Genomic DNA, 14,601 nt, shown 5'->3' on the forward strand with positions numbered 1-14,601 from the left:
TCTTCCAAAAGTGCTAGGATGTAATAGGTATTGACCTCTGGAGGGCGATCGAAGCCTCCAAAAATGGAGGCTCTCTACTAGCTGAAATCAACCACTCATTCATCACATTGATTCCAAAGAAGTTTGATCCTGAATCACCAAGAGACTATAGGCTAAAAGCCTTGTGTAATATAGTTTATAAAATATTTTCCAAGGTTCTAGCAAATAGGCCTAAAGAGATCCTCCCCAAGATTATCTCTGAGGAACAGACTAGCTTTACGCTGAGCAGATCCATCCTTGATGGTATCATCACCATTCAAGAGACCATCCATTTTGCGTACTCAAACAAAGAAGCCTGTATGCTCATGAAACTAGATATCCAAAAAGCATATGACATTGTGGATTGGAGGTTCCTTTGTAAGACATTAGAAGCTTTTGGGTTTTCCCACCAGTGGATCAATCTAATCTTCAAATTTATATCCACACCTAAGATCTCTGTTCTTATAAATGGCATGCTAGAAGGTTTCTTTGATATATATAAAGTAATTAGATAGGGGGAACCTTTATCCCTATTGCTTATTATTATTATGGCAGAAGCCTTTGGGAGAACTGTGACAGATGCATACAATAAGAAAAGAATTTTGGGGATTGCTGTCTCCAAAAATATGCCTAATATAACTCACCAATAGTTTGCTGATGATACTATTCTCCTTGATAAAAGTACGATTGCAGAGGCTTGCTCTCTCAAAAGCATTATTAATATGTACATGGAAGCTTCAGATCAGAAGGTAAATGTTGTCAAGTCTGAAATTTTCTCCATTAACACCAAGCCTAAAATAGAGCAACAAATTTGCAAGTTAATGGTCTTCAAGAAAGGAGCCTTTCCTTGCAAATATCTAAGCATTTCCCTAGAAAAAGGAACTAATTCAAGTAAGATCTGGGATAAAATGTTAGAAAAAAATGTATTCAAAGTTATGCTCTTGGAAGGATAGGTGGCTAACAAAGGCTGGTAAATGTACTAAGATTCGTGTTGTTCTCTCAGGTATTCCAACCTATCCATTATCATGCCTTCCGCTCTGTAAACAGAACCTCAAAAAGTTTGAATCCAAGATGAGGAATTTCCTATGGAAGTATAGGGATGATGAAAATAAACTAGCCCTCCTCATATGGGACAACATTTGTAAACCTAAAGAACTAGGGGTTTTAGGGATCAAGAAGCTTTAGTGGCAAAAAGTAGCCCTAGGGGCGAAACTTATTTGGCCCCTCTACTATGAAAGACATTATAAATGGGCCCAGATTCTCTATAATAAATATATCAATGTTGATGACCCACTTTCAATTTTTAGGATTATAGCTCCTCCTAAATGGTTAGAATGTTGAAAACTCATGCTAAGATGCCATAAGTTGATTTGCAAATTCTTAACATGGGATGTTGGTTCGAGTGAGAAGGCCCTATTTTGGGAGGATTCTTGGGATGGTAAACCCCCTCTTATTCTTAGAAATGTCTTGCTAGTCCTAAGAAACATATTATATTCTCTTTGGGGTAACAAAGTCAAGGATTATAAGACTTTGATAGATTCAGAAGGAACTCCTAAATGGACATGGAAATCTCTAAAGGGTTTGGGTTTTGAGGATGATCTAATTAATGAATTTGAAAAGATTCTGGAAGGTAGGCCTCTCAAGAAAACAACTAGAAGCGACTCCTTAATATGGATTACTTCTAATGATGGGAGATACAATGTTAGAAATGTATATAAGGCCATTTTAGAAGCTCATAGGCCTAAATTGGTGGACATCCCATTAAAGCTTTGCTGGGATTCTACTTGCCTTCCAAAAGCAAGCTTCTTTCTTTGGCTAGCTATTCAAAATAGGAATCTTACTATGGATAGATTACACATTCTTGGCATTCAGGGTCCCTCTTGGTGTGCTCTGTGCAAACTTAGCACTGAAGACAACAACCATATTTTGCTGAATTGTCCTTACTCTCAAAGCTGCTAGGAGTGGCTCAAGAAGATGTTGGGGTGGTCGACCCCCTTCCCTAAATTGCTGGTCAATTTTCTCAAAGGGTGGCCTGTAAATCTTGTTAAGGGGGTTTATAGTAAACTTTGTAACATCTCCCCTTCTATTTTGTTATGGGAAATTTGGAAAGAAAGGAACCATCATATTTTTTGTAATTTGGAATTCAAATTTGAAGATCTTATTACTAAAATAGAAGTTAATATTGTAGAAACTATCAATTCTTATCTTAGGAATTCGTGATTAGAGGAGGGATCATTCTCGAATTGGGATGGCCGAATGAAGAAAAATTGGCCCAATTTGATTAATCCCCCTCTATTCTATTTGAAGAGCAATAGAGAGGCTAGGAAAAGTTGTAAATGGAAGCCTTCGCCTTTGGGATAGGTCAAACTAAATTTTGATGGGGCAGCCCATGGTAACTCGAGTATAGCTGGCATCAGATGTATAATAGATAATGAGGCTGGGTGTTGGATAGCTAAAAAAGTGATGTCGACCCCTCCTACCTCTAATAATTTAGCAAAACTTGAAGCTCTGTATCAAGGTATCCAGTTATGTATCAAGCTCAAATTAACTAAAGTCATTATTGAAGGAGATTTACAAATTATTTTAAATGCCATCAGAAATAGGTCCACTCCTAACTAGTTTCTTAATTCACAGTTAGAGGTGGTTCTCTCATTGTTAGATAAGTTAGATGATAATAGAATCTACCATATATATAGGGAAGGTAATCTACTAGTAGATGAACTCGCTAATTTAGGAGCAGATGGAGTTAACTCATTGTTATTTAATGAGGGGCTCTATGACCCTCTATAAATTTGATTTTTTCCTTAGTCTCGATACTTGAGTTATTCTAATTAACATATATTCCTATTGGTCATTTTATAGCTATGGTGTATTCTCATGACTTTTATTTGATTTGATCATAGTCTTATTATTTTCTAAGTTTATGCCATTCATATCTGCTTTTCTCGGCTTTTCCTTTAAGTACATAATATATATTGCATTTGAGTGGGATGCTGCACTCTACTAATTATGATATCATCAGCCATAGTTTTTAAGCAGCTAGGAGTAGCATGTAATTATTCCTTCCTTTATGACGTATCCCATTTTGTTGGTACTTTGCATCAACTTCTATCTAATGTAATCCCTTTGTGGCATCAATTTTGTGACTCCCATGATTGCATCTAGATGCTTCTTCTTGTTATTTTTGGGTGTTGTCCTTTTCATTTTTCACTTTCACTTTTATTCTCGATGCAATCATGGAGTCCAACATTCATCTATTTCATGCTTTTGAGAATTACACTATGGCATTCTGTGGGTCAGTGAAACCAGAGAGGTGGAACCAAATTCTCTATCCAGTGGATGACATGATTCATCTTGCTATTAGTAGAGCTCTTGGAGAAGGAATTTTTGATTATCAATACACTTGGAGGAAAAATAGTAACATAATTGGGTCATTCATCAGCTATTTGGTAAGAGCCAAAGTGGAAGTGGATGACATTGTTTTTGATAAGGTAAATAGGTTTTAAGGGATCCTGAAACCCATAAGTTTAACAACAAGAAAGGCTGAAAATAAGCGAAAAAATGCCCAGCCAAAACATAAGCCTTACGGCTGAAAATAAGCCCAAAGGCCCAGCCTGAAACAACTGCCCACTAAAAAGGCCAGAGAACCAACCAGAAAAACAGAGACCAGACAAAAAGCCAAAGCCAGGAGAAAAAAAAACCAAAGGATAAAGACCCAACCTAGCAGACTACTTCTCCATCTCGAACATGGTCTGGGCAGCTTCGGCGCACTCTTGTTGCTCTTCTGCCTTATGATCTTGGGCGTTCGTCAAATCCTGCTCCATAGTGCTGTCCTTGGCTTTATCCACATCCAACCTATCTTTGTCTCTGTTCTGTTTATCATCTTCCTCCATTTGGTTCCTATCTTTGAGATTTTCCAAGAGAGACAGGATGTTGTCATTGATTGAAGCGAGGAGGGAGATCATTTGACTTGCTAGGTTGTGATTGTAGTTCTCAATATTTTTTACTCTCCTCTCCATCAGAGTCTCCCAGCTGTTCCGGTCACCTTGGCTTTCAGCACCTGTCTTGCTCTTGATTTTTTCCATTTGGGAAACCCTATCTCTGACATCCTCAAGCTCATGGAAAAGCCATTTAATTGATCTGAAGTTGTCGATCATGCTATTGCGGGCATTGTTCAACAGATTCATGCCCGTTTCTCTTGCATTATCAGAAATAGCCACCATAGCCGGGTCAATTAGCTCATTGATTCTAGGCTTCTCAAGGTCGTCCACCAGGAGTTGGGGGTTCATCACCTCTCTGTAGATTCCCATAGTGGCCGTTCTCACATTGAAGTTCTTCCAAGCCTTCCTTCTATTATTAACTTGCACTTCCCCCTCAATCTATCCAGAGTTGTCATTTTCCTCCAAAGGAAGCCGAGGATGTATAGGGGAGAGGGGAATGGGCAGAGAATCCTTTCCCTGACTACTAGAGCGGTCCATGCTCTCTCCCTCCCTCTTTTGTCTTTTTCTCAGTTTCTCCACATCCAGCTCCTCCTTCGAAACCTTGTCAGAATCATCAGTATCCATTTCCTCCTCCACCTTAGCAGAGCCAGTTTTAGCTGGGGTATGACCTCTAGCGCTCTTTCTGCTGGGTAATTTGATAGAGGGGTAATCCTTCTTATGGATTTTAGTCTTCTTACCTAAATGCTCAAAAACCTCATCAGAGCTGATGCTCTCGACATCATCAAAATCTGAGGAAAAACTGGAGCTGCTCTTGTCAACATCCGCCCCCTGGATAGGGTTTTTGCTAATGGTTTGAGCATGGAAATGCTCATGAATCAGAAGCAGAAGACCCTCATGTTGGGCCGGGTTGATGGTAGCTTTCTTTTTAAAACTAGAAATGGCCTTGTTCATCGAGTTAAAAAGATAATACGGGAAGGAGATCTTACTACCATGGTGAAAATGATTCAGAATCACAAAATGGTGAGTCCTAACCCTATCAAACCTAGGGTCTAGGGTTATATATTCAATGACAGTGTAGAGAACATACCTCCAGAGCTTCTTTATAGTATCCATTACAAAAAATGTCTCTTTCTTGCCCAACTTGTTCAGCTCTTCAGTGTTTTTCACAAAATCCTTGATTGCATTAGAAGACATCTTCTTGTCTCTGAAGAATTTATGCCCCTCCATCGGAATCCCTGTGACTTTAGCAACCACATCCTCAATAATTTGAAAGTAGACCCCGTTCACCTTAACCTTACCATTATTCCACAAATTCACCATGCTGTTAGTGATCTCAGGATCCGAGCCATGAAGTTTCTCGAAGAAATTAGTAACCCCACCCTTTTCCAGCTCTCTCCAAACTTTGGCCTTGTTCTTCCACTTCTGAACTTCCCCCAACGGCTCCTTTCTGCTCCTCTCACCCGTCATGTTTACCTGATCAACTTCCAAAATTCTCATGAACTCTGAATTGTGCAAGTTATTTGCATGACATTGTTAGGCTTTGCTGTGACCTATTTTTCCCTACGTGGAGAAAGGGATTGGAACAAGCCGTATACAATATCAACAAAAAATTTAGGATTCCTCTTCTAGAAAAGTATATGAATTTACATTTTGAGCATCCAAATTTAGTCATGGCTTACCAACGGCTATCCTTGGTCATCTGAGAAAGCCTAGCCTTTTATCGAGAGTGGCAAAAAATGGAGGCCAATCCTCATTTTCTCCTTCGTTGGTGGGGTATCATCACGAAAGAAAACCAGTAGTGGCTACTCAATTATCTCAATCTCTCTAATGCATACATCTAGTCAGGGGTGATATTTGGTAATCTTGATGATTTGGACTTTTGCACCCCAAATGTAGAAAAAACCAGCAGAGCAAAATTTGACTTCAAGTTTCCTCCCAACTTCAAGATGGAGCAGCCCAATGAAATCACATGAGTGATTATGGTTCTTTGGAAGGAAGGTAGGGGTCCAGCTTGATCATAGGTAGTCTACTCTATTTAGGTTTAATATTTTAGGGTTTCATAGTTTATATTCAGCCAACGATTATGTAAGTATGCTTAACTACCTATGACATGAAAAGACCTTCATTTTAAAACAATATGTATTTTTTGTAGCTCTCATTTATTAAACCCTAAGACTACCTTATGCTATACTAAGAAGTTTATGAAATATAATATACATGGTATTTGGTCTATGCTCTATTTCCATTACGACTATTTTGTGTTTCATGTTCTAATTTCTATTTTAGGTTTTCTTGCTTTTACTTCATTTTAGGATTAGCTATATGATGAAGACTCGATCAGGGCATTGAGTTTCAATTCAACTATCTGCATGTTTAGAATATCTATATGAATTTGGTTTCATTTTTAGTCTACTTGTATATGTTGCTTTTAGTAAGTGGTTTCTTTCATCATGTTGTGTATCTCTCGATTTATTACCTTTCTTTATGCTTTCACTATCATTGTGGTTTATGGACTTAAAGTAATTTTTTCAACAAATCTTTGCATCAGATTATGCTGATGGATCTTTGAGATCACCCTTGTGAATTTGGTTCACCCCGACTGTGCCTTTAGATAAGCTTTATGGTGGAATGTTTAATTAACTCATTAGATTGAGATGTTGATTCCTTTTGGAAGAACACTATTTTTTAGATTAACTCTTAACTTTTATAGTTTGAAATGAAACTTTTTCTTCAAAAGTAGTAACTTTTGCATATTTTAGCCATAATCTGTAATAAATCTAGTTATTCCTTCCTCAGCCTTATCTTTAATTTAAAATCTAGGGCATGTAATGTTTTTAGCAAGACATTTCTCTTGTTTTGGTATGCTCTATGAGTATATTCCACATAATGGGTTTCCAGAGAATTGTGAGGATTATTAGGATTGGGTTTTTGGTGAATTCATGGTTTTTTGTGTTTTTGATTAGAGTCATGTCCTCACGAGCCAACAAGATCTATGACTCATTTTGGTTAATCCTATCATATGACTATATTTTAGTATTTCTAATAGTACTTTATGACACCTTGAAGATACTCGAGGTATGTGCCCAAGTGGGGTCTTTTTTAATCTTTCTAGTTTACATAATTCACATTCTCTCAGTAGCATTACTTGATAATTATTCTTTTTGATCTTTTCCCTTAATACATTTAGATTTGTTTTATTTATTTCTCTGTTTAGTTTTAATTTTATTATCAATAATGTATGTTATTTTCTATCTCTTAGATTACTAACTTTTATTGAAGGTAACCATGATGCATATGATATGGGTAATTAGTCTTCGAATATACCATTTTGAAAGATTCTTTAATTGGTTCTTTCTCATGCATATCTAATTTTTATTCCAAGATGAATAGGATTACAAGAGTTCGTTTCAAGAAAGTACCTACATCAATAGGCCTCCCTTATTAGTTCTGGCAATTTTCTTAGCTACCCGTTCAGGGGTAACTCCTTTGAAAATTTTATTGGGGTATGCCCTTGTTCACCATGTAACTCATTTGAATATTTTACTGGGGTCTACCCCCATTCACAATGTAACTCATTTGAATATTTTATTGGGGTATGCCCCTTCTAAAATGTAATAATATAGGACATCTGTCCCAGGCTAGACTGGAGGTTTTCTTCTCTGTTCTTTCCTACCAATGCCTGTTTGAATGGAGAAAAGCTATTGTAAATTTTATTTATTTTAATAAAAATAAATCAAGGCCTTGGCCATTTACTGATAAAAATTTTAAAAAAAAAAAAAATTTAATTATCTAAATAATTAAATATAATGAAAAATAATTAATAATGCTTCTACCTTGAAAGTATTTTAATTTTAAATTTTGGAAGGGGTAATACTTAGGGTTTTAGGGTCCTAGGTAATAGTCAGCACTGGTGACTTGATGAACATTGTGAAACTCAACATATAAATTGAATCATTTGGTTGACACTTCCTGGCTTGGTCAACACTTGATTCACACCACTAATGCTACGAACTTGGTAAACACTAGAGACCACAGTTTGCACTATGTAACTCTGTAATACTATGAAACTCAGTTTGCACTGCTACTCATCAACTCAGTAGATACTACTTAGTGTGAATTAAATATTGATTTTGGAACTCTGTAGCAACTATAAAACTTGGTAGAACCTAAATTAATCGGTTAACACTGTAAATTGCAAGATAAGCTTAGTAGTTGCTAACTATTTAACTAAGTGTGAGTCACTAATAAAAAAACTTGACCATAATGTCAACAATTAGGTCATCTACTTCTTCCCATACCTTCAAACTCTACATTTCCTAAATGCGAATCCATTATCTGGTGTTTCTGTTTATTCATGCTGGTCTGCAATCCTTCTTTATTAGTTGTAGTCTTCTTTAACTATTGCTTAGATTTCGTCGGATTTGTTTCCTTCTTTCTCCCTCCCAATTTTCTTTCTATGCCCACACTAGGTATGTGTACTCAATTTGATGACCATAATTTTGACTAGATTATGTTAGTTTCTTACCCGTCTATGTTGCCATCAACTACATTGGGGATTTGGTATTGGTTATCTTCGCCTGTGCGATTCCACTAGCTTGTGTGGTACCTTCTCTTTTTTTACTATTATGTCTATAAGTTCTTTGTTGTTATTATCATTGTTGTGAATCTTTCACAATAGATCTTGAAACCCGTCTTTGCTAATCTTATTATTTTTTATGTCTTTAAAGTATGTAACCACGTATTTTGCTCACACAATGTCTAGAAATATGTATAGGAGCCTATGGTAGTGATTGTGTCTCCATCTATATCATCGCATAATTCAAGTGTTACAACCATTTTTAATATTTTATACATGTCTTCTTTTATTTCCATCTTTTCTATCCTCTCTTACATTTGCAACTTGGCTCTGATACTATGTTGATTTTACAGGATTGCTACAAATGTATTTGCATTGCCATGCTTGGTATGTGTTTCATGGACAACAATCTCTCACTTATATTGTGGTTGATACATGGAGAGACATGTCCGTTCATGAGACATGTCTATTCATTATTATTTAATTAATATAATAATTAATTATTTTAACCACACACACACATGTATCACATACATGTATTTATTATATATATATATATATATGTATATATACATATACATACATATATGTATACATATGTCTATATATACATATATATATGTATGTACACACATATATACATATAAGTATATGTAGATATATATATGTGTGTGTGTGTGTGTGTGTGTGTGTATGTATACATACATACATACACATTTATTAGTATGCATGTATGCACATATATATACATACGTGTATATATGTATATATGCATATACATACATACATACATACATACATACATACATACATATATATATATATATATATATACATACATACATACATACATACATACATACATACATACATATATATATATATATATACATACATACATACATACATATATGTATATACACACACACACACTCACATATACATATGTATGTATACATAAATACATATGTACACACACACACACATACACACATCTTCAGTTTGGTGTCATGGGTTTATCCAATTGAAGCTACCAAACATTAATAAATACCTTTATCCCTTGAGAAGGGGATGGTGGTCATGTGTCAATAATTAAAGGTTCTTGTAGAAATTTTGTAAGACTTTTCTTTGGACTTGTAATCCTATAAGTGGATGTTTGTAATGACTGTAATAGTTTGTCGTATCTTTGCACTAGTTAGCAGAGGAATTCTTAAGGGCGATGAGCTTGCAAGGAAGAATAATATTTTATGGTGGTCACTTGTCTTTCCTCATCACTTATTATGTGGGATTTAATTTTGGACCGTGTGGAAATGATAATTTTACACATAACACTTGAAGGTTTTTCTTCACTGTGTCATCATGAGGTTAACAAATTGGTATGGTTGTATGCCACAATTGAGCAAGGTATTGGCACTTGTTGAAGACTTCTAGCCTTGCTTCCTTATAGGCCTAAATTGGAGTTAAGGAAAATGAATGTGATCTTGAGAAGAATAATATAAGATTAACATCCAATACTAGGCTAAACATAGTCTATCTGACAACCTATTAAATTTAGTAAATTAACTTTTAACAAGTTAACGAAGAAGGCAATTTTAGTATATCTATGATTAAAAAATATATTATCAATTATGATGAAATGAATTGGTAACCCAAGTTGGGTAATTTTCAACCTCATGACACTTTATGTGGGTTACTTAAAAATATTTGATGATATATTAAAGAAGTGGTGGTAGGAAGAATACGAGAAGAGGCATGATAAGTGATGAAATATTGCATTTTCTTATCTAAAAATCATTCCTTTTCTAAAAAAAATTCATTGCCCAACCTTTTGAGAGTCACATTTAACTTACTATAACCAAGGGAAAAGACCACAATGATAAGTATTGCAACTATTAGGATAGATGAAAATCTTGGGATAAATTATTTTTTCTTATAGTTTTAAAGTGTGAGCCATAACTTAAATACAAGAAGGGATAAATACTATATGAGTTATATGTGTTATCAAAATCTAGGATTCTCACGATTGGAAGAGATAATTTCTTTGTTTGAGTGCTAAGGATGGGGGTTTTTGGGGCTACTAAAGATTTTTTTTAACAAGAATTTGGGGTTAGACCAAACCATGTTGTAGAAGATATACAAGGATTATAGTGGTGAACTAGTTGATAATACATTTTGTAATTGTAGAGATATTAGAATTGACTTCAATAATTGTAGATATATCAAAAAATTTAGACTTTGTTGAAAAATCTTCCCACAACTTGTAAATGCCTATGATATCAAAGATTACTACATTGGTTACATTTAGTAGGATGGAAAAAAAGAAAATGCTAGGTGTAGACACAAAGTATAGGAGTTTGGAGTCATGTATTTCTACTTGTGTTGCATTTTAAAAGCCAATATTTGTGAGTGAAGATGGAAATAATTTTGAATTTTGATATTTTATGTATCAATAGCCACAAAGGGTGACAATAACATGGCTTAGAAGCCTAGTTGGATCACAAACCTCATGATAATAAGAAATCTATGAATTCCTCTAGATTTACTTGAATACACAAATATAGTTAATCACAACCTTCATTTGGAGAATATATTCTATGCTCGACCAGTGGAATTCATACTAGGATGGGTGACCTCTCAGGAAGTCTCCGTGCTTCACCAATGTGAGCATCATAGAGATGCAATATGTGTGAAGTGTTTGATTTTCTCTCATGAGGTGGGTGCATGTGAGTCTCTACTCATAAAACACGGGTCAATAAGTTTGACCCAAAAAATTACACAATTGAATCTTGATTGCAACATCACATAAAAAACCACTCTAGCCTATAACTTTTTGCATTCCTTGTGTCTATAAAGGAATACCAAGGCCAATTTGATAAATTTTAAAAATTCTTTGGACAATATTGAACAAGTAGAATAGTTTATGCAATAGAAATTTTTGTAGAAATAGGAATGATAAGGTCTTGTATAAAATGAAATATGTGAGTACTTTTGAAGAAGTTAATTTAAAATATCATTTGAGGATTTTCTCATACTTCATTTTCTTGTTGTTACATAAGTTTGTTTATTTAGAATAGGCAAATTTGTATTCATGATGATTTCATGAATCTACAATTTCTTTAAAGTTTCTTCATTGAAGAGATTAAATCCTTTTAAATACATTATAGTTTTTTGGGGTAAACAATAGTGATTTTAGGAGTGTAATCTAGGGTGATAAATGTTAGAAGTATAGTTATAATATAAATATGATGATAATATTGGCTATGTGGGATTACATATATGTTAGGTATATTTATTAATCTTAATCTTGTGTCTCTATGAGAAGTTAAAAATAAAGGTGAACATGTCTCATAGTTTTTTGACTCTATTGCCATATAGGTCAAGCACCAATCTAAGTAATGATAAAGTATTTGTTTGGAGAGAATAATAATCTATAAATATGAAATTATTTTACTTTTTTCTATTGATTTCATGGTAAATCATTTTCATTATTAGTAATAAGTTAGAAGCTATGGTGAGAATATCTTTTGTGACTATTTTTTCATCCATTAGAACTCTATTCTTATGCTATCCCTATAGCTATTGGATCTACAACCTCAAAAGTGAATGGTTGCAATGAATAAAAATTTGTTGAATTCTTGTGGAAATTAGAAGAAGAAGATAATTTTAAAATCCATGAGGGTAAACATAGCCCATGAGAGATAAATTACTCGACAACGCATTGAGGTTGAGGGAACCTCTCAACGCACCATGATATCCTAACTTGGATGACACAATGTAGGTTAGTAAAGTGGGGAGACATGAGATACATTACACCACACCACTACATTATGTAAGTGTATTTATTGATGGGTTAAGTTTTCATACAGGGGGTGTAATAATTATGTAAAAGGGCTTAGGAAATAATTGAGCATAATAGGGAAAAACACTAAATGATCTAAACATGCAATAGGGTTTGTGCTCTTTTGGTCTAGCTAACTAGACTCATTTGAGGAGTGGCTTAATCTTCCAAAGGCTAAGTATGTTAGGACCTTCCTAAGTCTCCCAAGGTTGTATTCATTCCCTCCAAGATTTAAGACAATCCAAACAATTCCCATTTCTCAAGTTCTTTAGGTTTCTCCAACAAACCCCTACACCACAACTAGCACCCTTACTCTTCTAGTGACAAGATCTTGACAAGAAAAGGTATCCAAAACCCCTATTGGTCCTCAAAAAAATTAAATTTCCAACCCCAATAATGAGTTTCAACCATTCCCTCAACTTAGGCTTCTAGCTTGGTAAACTAGCTAATTTGGCCTAATACAATTAGCCCTCCAATATCTATTTTTCCTTTGTCATTCAAAAATGGGTTGAACAAGCCCCAAATATTTTTGTAGTTTTAGATAGAAATTTGGATGGGTAATACAATATCATATTTCAATAGGTGGGTTTTATCTCTAAGTGTCCTAACCCAAAAACCTAAATAAACCTAGGGTTTCCTAGTTTTAGGAATGTCCACAAGTTCCATGGTTAAATATTTGAATTAAGACTCCATATCAACTTCAACACTTTTGAAATAATGTCCCTTATTCACTTAAGAAACTATTGTGATTTCACAACACATGCCCCATTTCTCCTAGAAATTGGGACCCCCTAGTAAATTTTTGTCTCCAAAACTCCTAGTCTAAGGTCTAGACCATTGTTTGGACTCTACTTGGAGTCTGGATCTTGGTTTTGTCTTTTGAATGAAAAAACCAGTTGTCAAAATTGAAGGTTTGAGTGTTAATAGGTGATTTTTGTGCTAAAAGGTGTACTAGCATACCTAGCACACACGCACACCTATCCAAGGTGCACAAGTGCACTATGTGTGCCAGTGTGTGCTTTTCTCCTTTGGAGATGCCCACTTGCGTAGGTGTGCACCTCCAAAGGTGTTCATTGTCCCTAGTTTATAAATACTTGATATCCCTCTCCTCTCCTCTTCATCATTTCCTTCAAAGTTCCCAAGACTACACCTTTGCACCTTTAGAGGTGCACCAAACTCTGCCAACCTGCGCGCGCGTGCACACACATACACACACACAAACAACTAAGTCATCAAAGGTGTGCACATGCACACTTGTGCATCTCACATTAAAAACCTAAAAAAACTAAAAAAAGACTAAAGTAAATGTGTTTACATGTGCACATATCCAAGGTGTGCATGTGTGCACCTTTCAAATTCAAAACACCTAAAAATAACATAAAGGTAATGGTGCATAGATGCACACCTTGTCAAGGTGTCAAAGTGTGCATCTGCACACCATTGTTTTAACCTAAAAAAAAATACTAGGTATAAGGGTGCACACATTTGCACCCATCAAGGTGTGCATGTGTGCATCCTTAGTGCATTTTTGAATATCAACTCAATCCCCCATTGCACATAGCCAAATGCAATGTGCACAGTAGTGCACATTCGCATGTGCATACCTTATCAGGGTGCACACTTACAAAGGTGTGCAACTATGTACCAAATGACATTTTCATGATTGTTAAGTGCACCTAGTGCACCTATCGAGGTGTGCAAGGTGTGCTAAATTTAATTTTAGGGATTTTAAAGGGGGATTGAGCTTTTTTTTTTTGGTTTTGTTGTTTTGGGTGTGATTTGTTAGCAATTAGGGTTTGTTTAGGGTTTAATTTTTACCTCTATAGACTAATGATTTTCTATTTTGTGCAAATAAAATGGTTTCCTCATCATCTTTACTTGCTGAAAATATTTCTCCAAAGTTCATTATTTCCAAGTTTCAAGGTGCACCAAAGAAATCACACTTTCAAGATGGACATTTAGAGATCAAAGATATTGAGTTGAGACACATAGATTGGAATGCATTCTTGGTACTCTGCAATAAGCCTAAATAGAGGTTTTTGATGGTATCAACACTTATTAGATTAGGGTTGGTGAATGTCACATCACATCCCACATCAGTGCAATCTTCTGAGCTCATCATGACTCTTGCTGAGAACTATGTGTCAAAGGAAAAAGTTGTTAAAAGTGTCACAGGGGAGATAGTCCTAGACCTAAGACTAAGGAACATTGAGAAATTTTTCCATCTC

This window comes from Cupressus sempervirens, chromosome 8 (genome assembly GCF_028749045.1).
Source record: "Cupressus sempervirens isolate cs-2001-9-10 chromosome 8, ASM2874904v1, whole genome shotgun sequence".
NCBI lineage: Eukaryota > Viridiplantae > Streptophyta > Pinopsida > Cupressales > Cupressaceae > Cupressus > Cupressus sempervirens.